The 16,096-nt window shown below is 38.8% G+C and overlaps 1 protein-coding gene across 4 annotated transcripts in view; it reads left to right on the top strand.

The window, feature by feature from the left end:
• Window positions 1-16,096, top strand: part of BICC1 (BicC family RNA binding protein 1) — a 270,715-nt gene that overhangs the window by 50,040 nt on the left and 204,579 nt on the right. The window lies entirely within an intron of this gene.

Here is a 16,096-nt window from a genome sequence, read left to right as displayed (position 1 = left end):
TAAAAACTGATAGTAGTCTGGGGCTACTGATGCTCATATCTCTGGAGGCTGCATGGCATTGTAATTAATGTCCATGATGATGTCCTGGATTAGACCGTATGTCTTGCACCTTATGAAAAACGTAGAAAAAGTGTTTAACATGTTTCTAGAACATTGTACATTCTTAATGGTTACCTTAAATGTTACTGTTATTTTGTGTAAGGGTATAAACTACTTTTCTATGATGACACATTCCCTAGAAGTCCCCCAAAGCTGAGGTTTTAGTGCATATCTCATGAATCAGCCTTTACCATAAACTTTTAAAAATGATTTGAACTCTCTTTCCTCCCTTTGGGAGAGCTGTGAAGAGAAAGAAAAATGATTCGTCATCCCTTCGAAAATATATATTTATATATTTTCACTTTCACCTCATAATTGGTTTATTTGACTTTGATGCTTCAAAATGTGGTTGATCTTTTAAAAATTTTATTTGATTTTTTTAAAGCTCTTGCTGAATACCAGAGTTGCATAGCCAATTAAGAGTTAAGATAGCCACTTGCAATTTAAAGCTGAGATTTAAATAAATTGTTTTTTTTAATGAATTGCTTATAGTTAAGTAGATTACTTAAAATAGCATTTCTTAAGTACCTGGTCTCTGGGGATCCCCTGATCCCAGAGAGGTGGTGAAGGCTCACAGGAGAGGAGAGAAAATCATCTGATTCTGAAGAAGGCTTCTTAAGGATATTCAGGTGGAAGAACTTTCACATAAAAGGGTTGGAGTTTGGAAAGGGCATGGTCTGTTTGGAGAATACTAAGATATGTGATCAAAATCCTGCAGGGATGGAATCTGAGGAGAAAAAAAGAAAGAAAATTTTCTCTACCAGAATGGGGATTTTGCAGCCAGTGGCATTCTAATCCCAACAACTTTCTGGCCACATATGTTTAGGTGTTTACCTATGTCTTTACCTTGATTTCCTCACCTGCACAATGAGTGCTGCTAAATAGTGTCTGTCTCTAGGAGAATTTCTGTAAGGACTAGCTGACAAGACACAAAAGCCTCTAGTGAGCTCCCTGGAATTAAGTGCTCTATATGGGTTATTCCTCTTTTTTATTTATTTTTATTTTTAAATTTTACTCAGGATCCCCAGTGACTATCCCTGGTTCTTTCAGGAGGCCAGATCAGACTGCCAGACTGGCAGGTGTCAAACAGTACTCCAGGTCTTTGATGGAAAATATATGACTTGGAAATGCCTTTTTATAAGCAACATATTGGTTTGTTCCTTCAAGGAGGAGTTCTCCTTGAGAGCATCACACACTGAACCCAGGTCAGATTTGCCCCAAGGCCTTCTAAAGCTAATTCTGTATTATGTAGCACTTTTTAAAATGTTCTAGCGGGTTATCTCTTCACCCCAAAGTTTAAGCTGAGAAATCCTTCTGGCAAGGATGAAAGGAAAGGAAGAAAGTTTGCTGGCCAGTAAAAACAGAGAGGAGAAACTTGTGCACAGATCGCCCACATCAGCACACCACATCCACTCCAAGGAGGCAGGAGGTTTCTCAATCCCAAAAAATCCAGCCAGGGTTTTTTTAGGTAAGGATGGGTCTTTGTGTTTGATGTTTATCTTGGACCTATGAAGAGGTCCTTTTTCCTACTCCTGGTGCAAAGTCGTCTTCTTCCCATCTCCCCTGCTTTCTCTCTTCTCAGTGAATTATCAGAAGAGAGAAGATAAGAATCAAATCTGAACAGCCTTTGTAAGAACTACATGAAAATACCAAGGCCTTTCTAAGGACCTTTCCCCAAAGCTCCTGGGGCTCTTGGCTCCCAGGCAGTGGAGTGCAGAGACTGCACAGGTTCCCTTACTTTACATTTTGTGTTCTTAAGAGAAGGTTTTGCAGAAAGACAAATCAAGAGGCTTCACTTCTTAGGTTATGCTTAAGAATTTTCAGTTTGGGCTTTAAATTTTTTTTTCTTCTCCAAATAGCACTGGTAGGGAAATGAATGTGGATAGGTTTGGTAGAAGTGCTGTGCAAGTACTATTCGGGTGTGTTTTCAAGTTACACTAAGAGAAAGAAGAACATCATAAGTAAGTTTCCTGTTGATATGGCCAATAACATTCATGTGGGGATCGTGTAACTGGTGTCTGTCTGCACAGAGTTTCCTGGGGGGTTCTCCAGTGTCAAACCTTTTAATTATATACAGTGTTGCATTTATTTTTGTTGCTGTTCCCCTCACCACAAGGAATATGTGTCCCTGTCATATTTTAATGTCTTGAGGGCTCTATACTGCAGTTGAAATGGAATGTTAAGAACCTTTTAGTGGAAATATTTGTCTTTAGGAATTTCCTTCAAACTTGCAGCTTTGGAAATTATAACTTAAGGTGAAGATGCAGTAAGTAGGCAGTAAGGAAGAAGCATGACTGCCTAGCTGGAAAGCAATAGTAAGATGAATGTCTAAGTATTTCTTGGTTGAGGGAAGCTCAGAACATGTTCATAGGAAAATTTACTTAAAAACAATAGAAACAATGTCTCGTTCTGATGTCAGGGTTAGAGAAATTATCTTTGGCTAAGGTTATCTTCCATCTTGCCTTGTAGCATTGAAATGCATGCTGTAGCGTGATGCCCACATGTGCTTTTCCTGGCTTGCTGCTCTTCTAGGTTTGGCCCTCATAGACTTAAAGGTTCTCCAAGTTGGCCAACCCTCATGGTGAACTCTTTGAGCTTGATAGGTTGGTTGCAAAGGCAGGAGCAGCCAACATGACTGGAGCTATGACTCTGGTGTTGAAAGAGGATGAGGTGGAGCTATTCGGAACAGATGCAGACTTACTTATTTCAATTGATCCCATCTTTGTAGGCTTCTTTTCAACTTTTAGAACTGCTTCTTACTTTGGCTTTGTATGTTTATCTTTCCCTTAACTTTCTAGCCATAATATATTTGAGCCAGCGGAACTTGGAATTTGTGCTTAATTTGTGCAAATACAGTTTGGAAACTTAAAGGTTAGGAAAGCTATGTGTAAATAGGATATTTAACTTAAACCAGAACTGTGTGTGTGTATCTCCCAGACCTGAACCCATTTAACCTAGAATTACTAAGCCAACTGCTAATTTAGCCTTGAAACAGTGTAAAGAAAAACAAATGGGTAGCAAGTGTAGTTTTGGTCAGATTCTTCCAGATGCTTTTATGCATTACATAAAATAGTATCTTAATCACCTACCTTATTGAAATGTTTCATAACATCATTTTTGTTTTGGTTTTGTAAAGGTAGTGCTGCTGATCTTCATTTTTTGTTCTTATGTAGAAATGTCTGCTTGACTTTGGTCCTTTTCAGTACCTGGTGGAGGTATCCATTTCACTAATTTCTTGTTTACTTTATCTTCATCTGTTATTGCTATGTATCCAGTGCATCCTAGACATTGAACAATTTGAATTGTAAATCTCACTTCTCAGTTTTCTTATTTCTGCGGTCTAGGCTGCAAGTTTTTAGAAAGACACTTTAACCAAATTCAGTTTGGCCATTGTGAATGGAGTAATGAGAATTCAGAGACTTGCATGATTTTGTTGGGAAGAACCTTTGTTATTCCACTGGGCCTATGAAAGTAGCCACCTAATGGAAGATGCTTGATTAAATACTTGTTAAATGGGTATGGTCAAATGGTGCATTCTTTTTCTAGATGGTCATGTTGGAGCCCAGACTTACTGAGGTTACCTGGAAGCTAAGAATATATTATTTCCATGGGGATTCCATTATTAATCTAATGCAAAACATTGTTGCTTTGAACAAATTTCATTAAAAATATTGTTATAATTCTTAATATATGCATAGAACTGAAAAGTGTAGAAGTCTCCCTTAAACATCTCTCATATCTCTATTCCTATCTGTACATCTGTGTCTATATGTATATATATATGCACATATATCTGTATTTAAGTATGTGGAGGAAAAAGCTTAGTGGGACAAAATATCAACAGGGATTATCTCTGGTATCAGGAAGTGAGACAAATAGCCAGCCAGAGAAGAAACACCATGTTGTGTGTAGCTGGTGTGCACTCTCACTTCTTGGTGGAATATGAAATATGGTGAATATTTTTCGTTGTCATTAGTTTTTTTTTTGGTAGCCTGATTTTTGGTTATGTGGTATTTCATTATTGTAGATGCCTTGCTTATTTTGGTTACTTAGGAGATGAGAGAGAAGATTTGGTGCTTACTATTAATAGTTTTTTCATCGGTATTTATGGGAGGAAGCCAAAGTTGGTAATTCATATTTGACTATGGATTCTATACCATCTGAGGTTTTTACCCCAAATAAAATGATGGTACAACACCCTGAATTTTGGAAGCTGCAAACTTTTTCCTGTTGGGACGTAGGGCTGTCTCAATGGTTGTGAATGATGTCTTGAGCTGAATTGTTGTCTTCTGTGGCACTGGGTCATTTAAAAATATTTTAATGAGGGTATATCTCAGTGTTGGCATGTTAGAGAATTCATTGAATATTCTTTCCCTTAACTCTTAACTACTTTTCTTGGAAGAAGAAGTAGTTAGATTCCTCAGAAAAGGCTGATAATTAGGTTCTGTATTTCATTCAGTGGAAGATAAAATTTGACCTTTGTTGTTACTGAAGATACTGGCTTTGTAAGGCAGAATCTTAGAGCTTTTGAGCCATCCTAGGAGTTCTTAGCAGTTAAATGATAGTCCTGGTGAAGAAGGAATGAGCATTTTTGAGGCTTAGATGGTCTGAAAGACATTTTGCTAATGTTCTGAAACTAATTCGTTGGTTTATAATGTTTGTGATAGTTATCCATAGCCTAAATAATATAGGTAGGGTGTAGATTTCATCCCAAACAGCCTTATTACTGGGTTGTCTGTAACTACTAAGACAGATTGCACATGGAATCTTGCCTTATGTGCAATCCTTATTAATGAGCAAGGCCCAGTATGTTTATTTCATAAGCTCAGTGAGGTCTGAGCTTCCTCCTTTTAGTGCTCCTACAGTCCTTGTAGGAAACATTGACTCAGGACAGAAGGGAAGTTGCATGATTATCTTCTGGTCTTCCCTCAGAGTGGAAATACTGTGCCTAGGCTGCCAATTAAAAGGGCTTGGGTCATTGGACTTTCTCAGTTCATATGCCCTGTTTACTCAGGAGCAGGAGTACCCTACAGTATTTCTAGTCGACATTTTTAAAATGTTACTATTTGACCCATGTTCATTTTGCTAATTAACAAAACTTCTGGTACTTATGAAAGTTAAAGAAAAATTCAGACTCATCACTAACTGCTGCAGTGTGGCCTGAGTAGAGGGTTTCAGCTGCTAATACTCCTGGGGTATGTTCTCAGCTGGAGTAACCAACCATTCTGGGGTGTGGGTCAGAATCAACCAACAGGCATTTGTCACATGAACTGTGCTGAAGTATTTTAGATATAATTACAGACAACATAATAGAAAGATGTTTTGCGATTATTCTTGTATGTAAGAACCAGATTGGGAGATGCATTTGGACACAAAAATGTTGAAATATAAAGAGCATTTTTGTGGTTGATGGGAAAAATTGGAAACACATTTGATGTTCAGACTGGCCTGGAAACCTGGGACACATGGTTGCCAGAGAAGAACAGGCCCTTTCAGTGTTTTTTCCTGGGCAGTGGCAACTTGGAAGTGAGATAAAAATGGAGAAGACAGTCTAACAAACTTCTTTAAGTAAATATAAATGCATTCTAAAGTAATACATATTAACAAATACAAACTTAGTTATATTTCCTAGTAGCATATGAAAGTGTGCACTGCTCTTTTTGCTTCAGCAACAATTCCAAACATTTTGGCTTCCTGACCCTTTGCCATTTTATTTTATTTTATTTTTTTTTAAATTTTTTTATTTTATTTATGATAGTCACAGAGAGAGAGAGAGAGAGAGAGAGAGAGAGAGAGAGAGGCAGAGACACAGGCAGAGGGAGAAGCAGGCTCCATGCACCGGGAGCCCGATGTGGGATTCGATCCCGGGTCTCCAGGATCGCGCCCTGGGCCAAAGACAGGCGCCAAACCGCTGCGCCACCCAGGGATCCCCCCTTTGCCATTTTAAAAGTTATTAAGGACATCCAAAGATATTTCATTTATGTAGGGTATAGCTATTGATATTGACTTATTAGAAATTAAAATAGAAAAATTTTAATATAGTCACATATTTAAATATAACACTAAACCCATTGCTAGTTAATGAAAATTATTTTTTAATAAAAATTCTATATTTTCCAAAACAAATTCAATGAGACAAACAACTCTATTTTTCTATTTTTATATATCTCTTCAGAATCTGGTGGTCTAGAAGACAGTGGAACCTTGTGCCTTTCTGCTGCAGGCAGTCTTTTGCACTGTCACCCTGCATGTGGTGTCTGGGAAACTCCAGTGTACACTCATGATGAAATGAGACTGAAAATGGCAAAGGGTGTAGCATCATGAAAACCAGTCTGATCCTGCAAATCCTCCTGAGAGGTATCTGAGAACACCAGGGGTCCTGGATGGCACTCTGAAAACCACTGCTCCCTAGTTTGAGAAAGTGCGCTACCACCCATTATTTGCTTTGGTCCTTTAGCTAGTCCTGAGGAGTAAGTGTTATCTCCATTCTGCCATTGAGAAGAACTTGAGATTCCAGCAGGCTTACCCTTGAGTACTATGCAAGTTCTTCATGATTAGCTGCAGCCAGTTTTCTTTTGATGGTTCTGCTTATGTGATTGGTTTTTTTCAGTGTATGTCTTTGCTGTAGCTTGTACCACCTGAAGCTGAGAATTCAGGGAGGGGATATGTCATTACTGATGCACCTTCATGATATGAAATTAGTTCTTTGCAAAGAATTACAGCTTTGGAGGTGATATTTCAAACCTATGAAATAGGTTATTTGAGGGCAGTTATTTTTATTTTCTCACCTTATGTGGATTGTATTTTACACCTTAGAAAAAGAGTAGATTTGGTGGAATATTGCTAGTCCTGAGTTACTTATATTCTCTACAAACTTTTGTTCTCTCTGAAGGTCAAAACAAGACTTTTTCCCAAGTCTTTCAGGAACAGATCTATTGTATAGGACCTGTGTTTTGAAATTTTGCCATTGACAGATGCTCACTGTTCAGTGTACTTTCCCTTTAATATTCAGTGAAAATGGATTAGAAAAATAAAAATTACTAGAAAAGTAACAAAGACAAGCCGCAATTTTTAAAATTTTATTCCATATACTTATGGCTACTCTTTTAAGTTACTATAAAAGTTTCTAGATGCTTCCCCTCAATTTTTCTATTATCTGAATTATTCTGTATTATCTCCTTGCTGTCTGGGGACACACAGTTCACACTGGCAGCAGACCACACTTTGAGTAGCACCGATGTTATTATAGCCAGTGTGCCTTCTCATGTAATTCAGACCTGGAAGTTTTAGCCATTTTACTTCCTGCCTCCCATCTTCAACTTCAGTTTAAACTAGGGAATACTTCTTTATTCTTCTCTGATTTCTTAAATAATATTTAAATAGTGTTGTACATTGGAAACTATGTTACAAAAGTAAGGTATGTATATTCAAAGTATAATATTAGAAAAGGTCATTACTATTAGAAAAATACATTCAGACGTAAGTTCAAATAACATTGTCCTGAACGTTATTTTCTTAACACGATGATGAGCTCTGGTTTATTTGTTCGAGAGGGATAAAATAACATGTTAGAGAGAAAGAGAAGGTTATCCCAGATGGCTTGAGGATAAGGAAAGAATGAGTGGTTGCTTAGTCTTTCTTTATGGGGTCTTTACAAGTCATTTCACTGAAGACTTACGCGTGGGGGGGAGGATCAGAGCTACAGCTGACTGGAAGGGGTAGCAGCTGAGAAGGAGAGGGAAAACAAAGAAGCAGATCTGCCAGGATAGAGGACGTTCTAGTAGACCGTGAGCCACTTTACAACAGAAGAGGTTGGCTTCCATCCTGTCCAAAAGTCAGCAGGACTTGTGGTTATCACCATCAGTTTCTCTGGGCACTTACCATTTATTGGGTGCCTACCATGTGCCAGACAGAGGCTAGTTCCTTTTCCTATAACCTCACTCTCACAACAGACCCAGGAAGAAGGACAGGAGCACAGTGAGGCTCAGTTGGAGGTAAAATATTTGTTCAGGGGCATACTGCTAGTCCATAGTGAGGCTGGAGCGGAACATCAGTGAAATGCCAAAGCCTCTTGCTTTTTCCAGATCTGCTGCAGATTTGAAAGACTGGCAAGACTAAAAGGGGGCCATATGGGGGCTGTAGCATGTCCCCTACTTACTTGCTGCAGTATAGTTTCCTACCATTTCTTACCGTACTTCTCCAGATAAAGAAGATGGAAGATAGTGAAGTATCTGTTTCCAGAAACATTTTTAAGGAAATCAGAGAGAGGCCAAAAGGGACTTAAATTTCTCCAGAGAGGAAGTTGAGAAACTCAAGTATAGCAAACCCCTAATGCCAGATGTTATTTATCCAAAGGTTTTTGGCTACATTGCAATACTTTCTGGATCTCTGCTAGTTCTCTGCAATCTTTCTGAGGCTGCTTTGAGTTTTAAAAATATACGTACCTGAATTTGAAACCATAGTTATTTAATTTAAAATATGCTCTTAAAACCCTAAACTCTTTGCAATAACAATGTTGGAAGCACAGAAGGAATCACTCCAAATGATTATTTGAAGTATTATTTTATTCCAAGTGGAAAAAATATTTCTGAACTGGCAACTATTTCAGCTAGTGTAAGCTGTGTTTTTGCTTTAAAAAAAAAATCACATTTAGCACTCTCTTACTCCATACACATGGAATGTTTCCTACTTAAATTTTTAATTATTATTCCTTAATGGAAGACGAAAAGGAGATTTCACTGTGGCTGTCTTTGACTTTTCTACCTAAATGGTAGCAAAAACTCTTATATTTGGTCCTAGGGCAAAAAAATACTTATTACCCTTTAGAGGGTGTGAAGACATGGATGGGAATAAGGGCAATTAAAATTTTCTCATATGATGAGGCCCATTGATTTGTGGTCTCAAATCCCTAATTATCCTTCTTTTCCTGAAGAATAAGGAAAATGTTCCAGCTGTGATATTTTTGCTTTTGATCATCTTTTTCTCTTTATTATTTTCTTTTTGAGTATGAGTATTTTCAAGTTACTATTTTTTTGTTCCTAGACTTACGTCAGTCTCTTCTGATTGCTTATTTATTTATCTCTTAGTATGTTGTGCAGCCTGCTTCTCTGTTCCCCAGTAAAGTCATACAGCCCCTGGTCTAGGCCTACATTGTATTTCAGTCACCTCCTTAATTGATAGAAAACTTAGGGGAATGCATTGTTCCAGTTAATCTATTTTTCTTAATAAAGAGTGATGCAGAAAAGTTTTTTTTTTTTGACTCTGGTTGTTGAATATGTTCCTAAAATAATAGCCCACATTCCTTCCTTAGTAAGCACAGTGGAAATGATTGTCTCCTGATGGCTGAAAACCTTGTAGTGTTTGAGAGCAACTTTTCCAGATACTACTTTTCCCTAAATGTGTGGTAAATGGAGATTCAAAAGCATTGGAGATAAATAGCTTCTGGCATAATTTCCAGAATGGCAAGGAATCTGGTTGCTGTGTCGTCGTCCCCCCCCCCCCCCCCCCCCGCCCAATCAGAAAACAGCTCAAGAATCCATGTCTGAGCCATGCTGTCCTCCCACCTGGGTGCACAGGAGTTAACCTCCCTTGACTTGCACACATGCAAAATTCTCTCTGCTTTCTCTTTGCTGCTCATTCGTGAAAGCTAGCTTTCTCTCTTTACTTGTGAATAAGGAGAAGCTTATCTTGGCAATGCCCTTTAAGACGTTGAATGGTCAGGAAGTGGCGATTTTGAAATCCTCATGATACCAGATTTCTTATGAGTTGATTTCTCATGACAGTTTGGACTGATGAAGAGCCCAGAGCTCCCCCCACATGGTACCACTGATGGTCAACCACATGGAAGTCCCGCCATGCTCCTCTTGGGGCCTAAGATCCTTTTTTAAAATTTTTTTTAGTTTTTTAATTTATTTATGATAGTCACAGAGAGAGAGAGAGAGAGAGGCAGAGACATAGGCAGAGGGAGAAGCAGGCTCCATGCACCGGGAGCCCGACGTGGGATTCAATCCCGGGTCTCCAGGATCATGCCCTGGGCCAAAGGCAGGCGCCAAACCGCTGTGCCACCCAAGGATCCCCCTAAGATCTTAATTCCTGGAGAGTTCACACTTTCACCCTGCTGCCCTGGCTCAGTCTGGCCTCTGGCCTTATCAGGACTTTACTTACAGCTTGTTTGAAACCAAAGCTCAGTGGGTGTCTGCACGGGAATGGTCCATCCCATCCTGGGGAAAAGGCACTTTGTCTTTTTTCTCAGGTTATGCTGCTTGCTCTTCAGTTCCTGCTAGTGCTGAGGTGGTCTTGCAGCCAAAGTAAATGAATTTTCTTTACTAAAGAAGTAGTTTGTGCATTGGTGGCAAGCTCCTGAACACTAAGGTCATAACCTTACTAAACATGTAAATGGTCATATTGTAGAGTCTGGCCTGGTGTGGAATGGTGTTTTCTAATTGTACAGTTTATCCCTGGACAGAGAAGTTCAAGGCTCTTGCTGGCTGTCATCTTATCACTACCCGGTTATTATCTCCCTTCTTTCAGGAAAGAGGCTGGGGAGTGCTCATTTTAATCCTTCTAATTTTTGAGGTAATGGGATTTTTTTTCTTCTCATCTTCTGAGCCAGTTGTGAAGTGTAAAGAACTGCCCCTTCTTCCTTCTCGAGTTGGCTTTTGGCTGACTCTGCCCAGTTGGTTGAGTTGTGTTTTCAGAGGGAATCAGGCTAATTTAGCTCACAGAAGATATGCTTAGAAAGGCAAATCTACAGGGCAAAGAAAGCCCTGGATGTTTTCCAAAGTATAAAAGAACAGCTTTTTGGATTAGCCGTTATTTTGAATAATAGGATGTATACACTATTAGTCACTGTGAGCACTCCATGGAACCAGTTTAGTTGCATGGCTGTGTGAGAAGTGACTTTATTTTTCCCTTTGTCTTACGCTTTGCAGTTTTGGTCTCTTCTTGCCACCAGCTTCCCCTTCCCAATATCAAGCAACATTTCCATGAAATTTGAAAACCTCAGTTACCAATGGAGTACAAACAAGAGAAATGAAACTCAGTGTATAACAGAGCTAGTAGTAGAAAGTATCAGAGGAATTTTGTGTTAGATAAGTCTGTTTACAATGTCTTACTGATGGGACTGAAGGACAGAAAAGTTTATGCGACAACTGTAAGATTTTAGGAAAAGTTTTAATCAGGAAGAGAGAGGTGATTTTCAAATTTTGAAGGTACTTATATGCAAATGGTTGCTAGAAATATCTAAGACTTGTTTTCCTCTAAATGGCAGCTTTATTTCCTGGGGTTTTGAAAGCAGTAAAAATCTTTCTACTGTCTATATACTCAATTAAGGAACTAATAAGAATCTCTGTTTAGTCTTGTTATAAGAATGGTATGAAGTCTCAGATAATGTAGCCTAATTGTGGAGGTTTATGTGTTGGAGCATCTTTTTAAGTGTTAAGTGAACTATTTTTAATAGTGCTTTTCTAAATACTACTAAAGAGCCCCCCAAAATTAAGTGGTAATGATAACATTTATATTTAAAATATTTATTAGTTTATTATGATATTAAGTTAATCATGATCAACATCTTTATAACCATACATATACGTGCTTAGAACTGTTTTTAAGTGTTTTATTTTTCTTAATCCACAGATGTAGATGGATACGGTCTTTGAAAGAATATAATAAAAATACTCCCAAGTTTTTCAAAGAGGGCATTTCAACTTTTCATGTGCCTATTTTGTGGTTCTTAAAAAAGAAAAAAAGTAAAAACAAACAAACACAAGCAGATATTTGGTTCCATTTTGGGAGGGAGAAGCAAATGGATATGAGGTGGAAATATTCAGGTTTTGACATCAAATGATGGATTTTGGCTGTTGACCATACTGTATTTAGAAGCAAAAAAGGAGGGAAAAGTGCTGAGGGCTCCTCCCACACCATTTGGAAGAAATGAAAAAGTGTATCTATTTGCTTTGAATGTGTAGTATATACATATGCCAGATTTCAAAAGACAAAAAATATATACATTAAAAATTATAACTGTTTTACTTACATTCCTTTAATCATTAAATTACTCCCCTGCCCCTTTTGAGGTAACTACTCTTACCTGGTTTATGTGATATTTCTCCCAGAAGTCATCTGTGCATATATAAACAAATGTTTGTATAACCTGTTTTATTTGCAGACAAAAAATATAGTGTTCTTTACACATTTGACCTAGCTTTTTATTTTTCACCTAATATCTTGAAGTGTACTTATTGTTTTCAGGGTCTGGATGGGTAGACTAGTATTATTTGGGTAATGCTCTATTAGTGGACATTTCTGTTTTCAATCTATTTAGGCTATATGCATATTGATTTCAAATATTACAAAATTGCTGTCCATAAACTCTTCATTTTATGTTACAGAAAGGACAGAGATTGCCTAGTTTTCTACATTCTCACTAGGACCACAGAGTCTGACTTTGTGACCTCTGTTAACCTGATAAATGCAAAATGGTATTTCACTGCAAAAACATAAAAATATTTTTGACTGCCAAGGCAATAGATTTGATTGCCAACCTCTGGGGCCCCTTTCTTTCCAGTTTATATTCCCTGTCTTAGATGATGTTCTATATTCCTACTCAATTGCCATCCACTTAGATATCTCAAAGGCCACTTGTATTTGTTTCCTGTGGTAATAAATCACCACAAAGAGGCTTAAAACAACACAAATTTATTATCTTACAATTTTGGAGGTCAGAAGTCCCAAGGGATCTCAGTGAGCTAAAATCAGGGTGTGGGCAGGGCTGTGTTCCTTCTAAGAGCTTAGGGGAGAATCCATTTACTTGCTTTCTAGCTTCTAGAGTGCACCTGCTATTTCTTGACTTGTGGACTCTTCTTCCATCTTTAAAGCCATCAGTTAAGCCTCTTGAAATATTTCTCTGACTCTTCCATCTTTAAGGACACTTGTGATGATATTGGAGCCACTCAAGAATCTAGAATAATCACTTTATTTTAAGGTTAGCTGTTAGGAATCTTAATTTCATTTGCCAGGCTTATTTTCCCTCACCGTGTAACCTAACATACTGAAGGGTCTCAGGGATTAGGATATGGGGGCCATAGGAACTTCCTAATTGGTCTCCTAGGATATTCTTTTTTTTTTTTTTTTTTTTTTTAGCTTTACTGCAGTATTATTCAGACATAAAAATTGTATTTATTTAGGTGGTACAATGTGATTTTTTTAAAAAGGTGCACAACATATGTTCTTTTAACCTCCTTCAGTTGTTTTCCATACATTAGCTACAATGATCTTTTAAAAATGCACATACACTAGTGTCACTTCTTTTCCTAAAAGCTTATGGATAAAAAAAAAAAATCCCTGGTGGGGCCTCAGGGTTCTACCCCTTATAGCTTATCTTTGCCTTTCTTCTATTTGCCATGCTGTTTCAGGGGCTTTGTATGGGCTCTCCCTTCTGCCAAGGAGTCCTCTCATTTCCCCACCCTTTGCTGTCTGTACTTATATTCATTCTTCATGTTTTGATCAATACACTTCTTCAGAGAGACCTTCCTTTTGCTAGTTGGCCTGCAAAAGGACCCCAGTTGATAATGGTTTTATGGAGCAGCTGAGCACCTCTGCTCTGAATGTGAAGGTGAAACTTTCCTATTCATAACCATACACATGTGCTCACACACACGAGCTTTTTCAGTAATTGTTCTTTATTGGGCTATGTTGAAGTGCCCTTTTCTGTGACTTGGGATATACCATATTCTTTTTTTTTCTCATTTTTAATGGGTCTCAAAATTCTGTGACAGATTTTTTGGTCAAGTTGTTTCCATTAAAAAGAACTGATTTTAAAAACTAATAACTTAAAACTGCCACACACACACACACACACACACACAAAAACCCCAAATGGTCCACAAAACATTCTTCTTTCCTTCTGAAGGTTCTATGATGCATTGTTATCATTAACCAGTCTTTTACTGTTAAATGGCCAATTGACACAAACAGTTCTGAGACCGTTCTTCCACCACTGATTAAGACTGGGGTGGCAGGTGTTGGGGGATAATACTCATTTAGCCTTCTGAACTTTCTGGGCAGACTTGATGACTTTTCCAGCTCCAGCTGCCTTCTTGTCCACTGCTTTGAGGACACCGATGGCAACTGTCTGTCTCATGTTACAAACAGCAAAACGGCCCAGAGGAGGATAGTCAGAGAAGCTCTCAACACACATAGGTTTGCTTGCCAGGAACCATATCAACAATGGCAGCATCCCCAGATTTCAAGAACTTGGGACCATCTTCCAGCTTTTTTTCCGGAACGACGATCTATCTTCTCCTTCAGCTCAGCAAACTTGCAAGCAATGTGAGCTGTGTGACAATCCAGCACAGGTGCATATTCAGCACTGATTTGGCCTGGATGGTTCAGGATAATCACCTGAGCCGTGAAGCCAGCTGCTTCCATTGATGGGTCATTTTTGCTGTCACCAGCCACGTTGCCACGATGAACATCTTTGACAGATACGTTCTTGACATTGAAGCCCACATTGTCCCCAGGAAGAGCCTCACTCAAAGCTTCATGGTGCATTTCAACAGACTTTACTTCAGTTGTAACAGTGACTGGAGCAAAGGTGACTACCATGCCAGGCTTAAGAACACCAGTCTCCACTCGACCCACTGGGACAGTACCAATACCACCAATTTTGTAGACGTCCTGGAGAGGCAGACGCAAGGGCTTATCAGTTGGACGAGTTGGTGGCAGAATGTGATCCAGAGCTTCAAGCAGTGTGGTTCCACTGGCATTCCCATCTTTATGGGTGATTTTCCATCCATTGAACCAAGGCATGTTAGCAACTGGCTCCAGCATGTTGTCACCATTCAACCGGAAATTGGCACAAATGCTACTGTGTTTGGGGTTGTAGCCAATTTTCTTAATGTAGGTGCTGACTTCCTTAACGATTTCCTTGTATCTCTTCTGGCAGCAGGGTGGTTCAGTGGAATCCATTTTGTTAACACCAACAATTAGTTGTTTTACACCCAGTGTGTAAGCCAGAAGGGCATGCTCCCGGGTCTGCCCATTCTTGGAGATACCTGCTTCAAATTCACCAACACTAGTGGCAACAATCAGGACAGCACGGTCAGCCTAAGATGTGCCTTTAATCATGTTTTTGATAAAGTCTTTGTGTCCTGGGGCATCAATGATGGTCACATAATACTTGCTGGTCTCGAATTTCCACAGGGAGATATCAACGGTGATACCACGTTCACGTTCAGCTTTCAGTTTATCCAAGACCCAGGCATACTTGAAGGAGCCTTTTTCCCATCTCAGCAGCCTCCTTCTCAAATTGTTCGATAGTTCTTTTGTCGATCCCACCACATTTGTAGATCAGATGGCCAGTAGTGGTGGACTTGCCTGAGTCTATGTGTCCAATGATGACGATGTTGAGGTGAGTCTTTTCCTTTCCCATTTTTGTTTAGGTTTAGCAGTGGTTTTCATGACATCTGTGTTCTGGCGGCAAACCCGTTGCAAAAAAGCAGGATATACCATATTCCTTAATGATAAGTCAACCGAATTTTATAACTTTTTCCATTTCAGTATTTAAGAGTCAGTCCTATTCATTTTACCTTTTCTGTCTTCAAAGCAGGAAGAGGAAGAGATAACATCTTCCCCCATGAATTCTATTCTTCTCAAAAGATGTCCATCCTCTGTGTCAGTCCCATTTTTTATTGACTAGAGTTTGGGTTGGATAATAGGTGGTGGACTTAGGGCCAGGCTGATATTTCTTAATAACTCCAGGAGGAGATGGCTCCCCCATACCTGTGCTCCTTGGCTTACTCTATGAACATGGATTGTGGTGTGCTTAGCTCTGGGCTGTAGTCAAAATTCTAGGATATGAGGATCATTGCTGGGATGCTATTCTATGATTTCTCTTTGTGATTGCTAATTAATTTTTTCCATTGTTGGGCAGTAAGTTCATGAATATAAGGACCATACCTACTTATTTTTCCCTCTTCATTTCTTTTTTTCTTTTAAA

Source organism: Vulpes lagopus, chromosome 3 (assembly GCF_018345385.1).
Source record: "Vulpes lagopus strain Blue_001 chromosome 3, ASM1834538v1, whole genome shotgun sequence".
Taxonomy (NCBI): domain Eukaryota; kingdom Metazoa; phylum Chordata; class Mammalia; order Carnivora; family Canidae; genus Vulpes; species Vulpes lagopus.
This window is presented reverse-complemented; position numbering and strand designations above follow the sequence as displayed.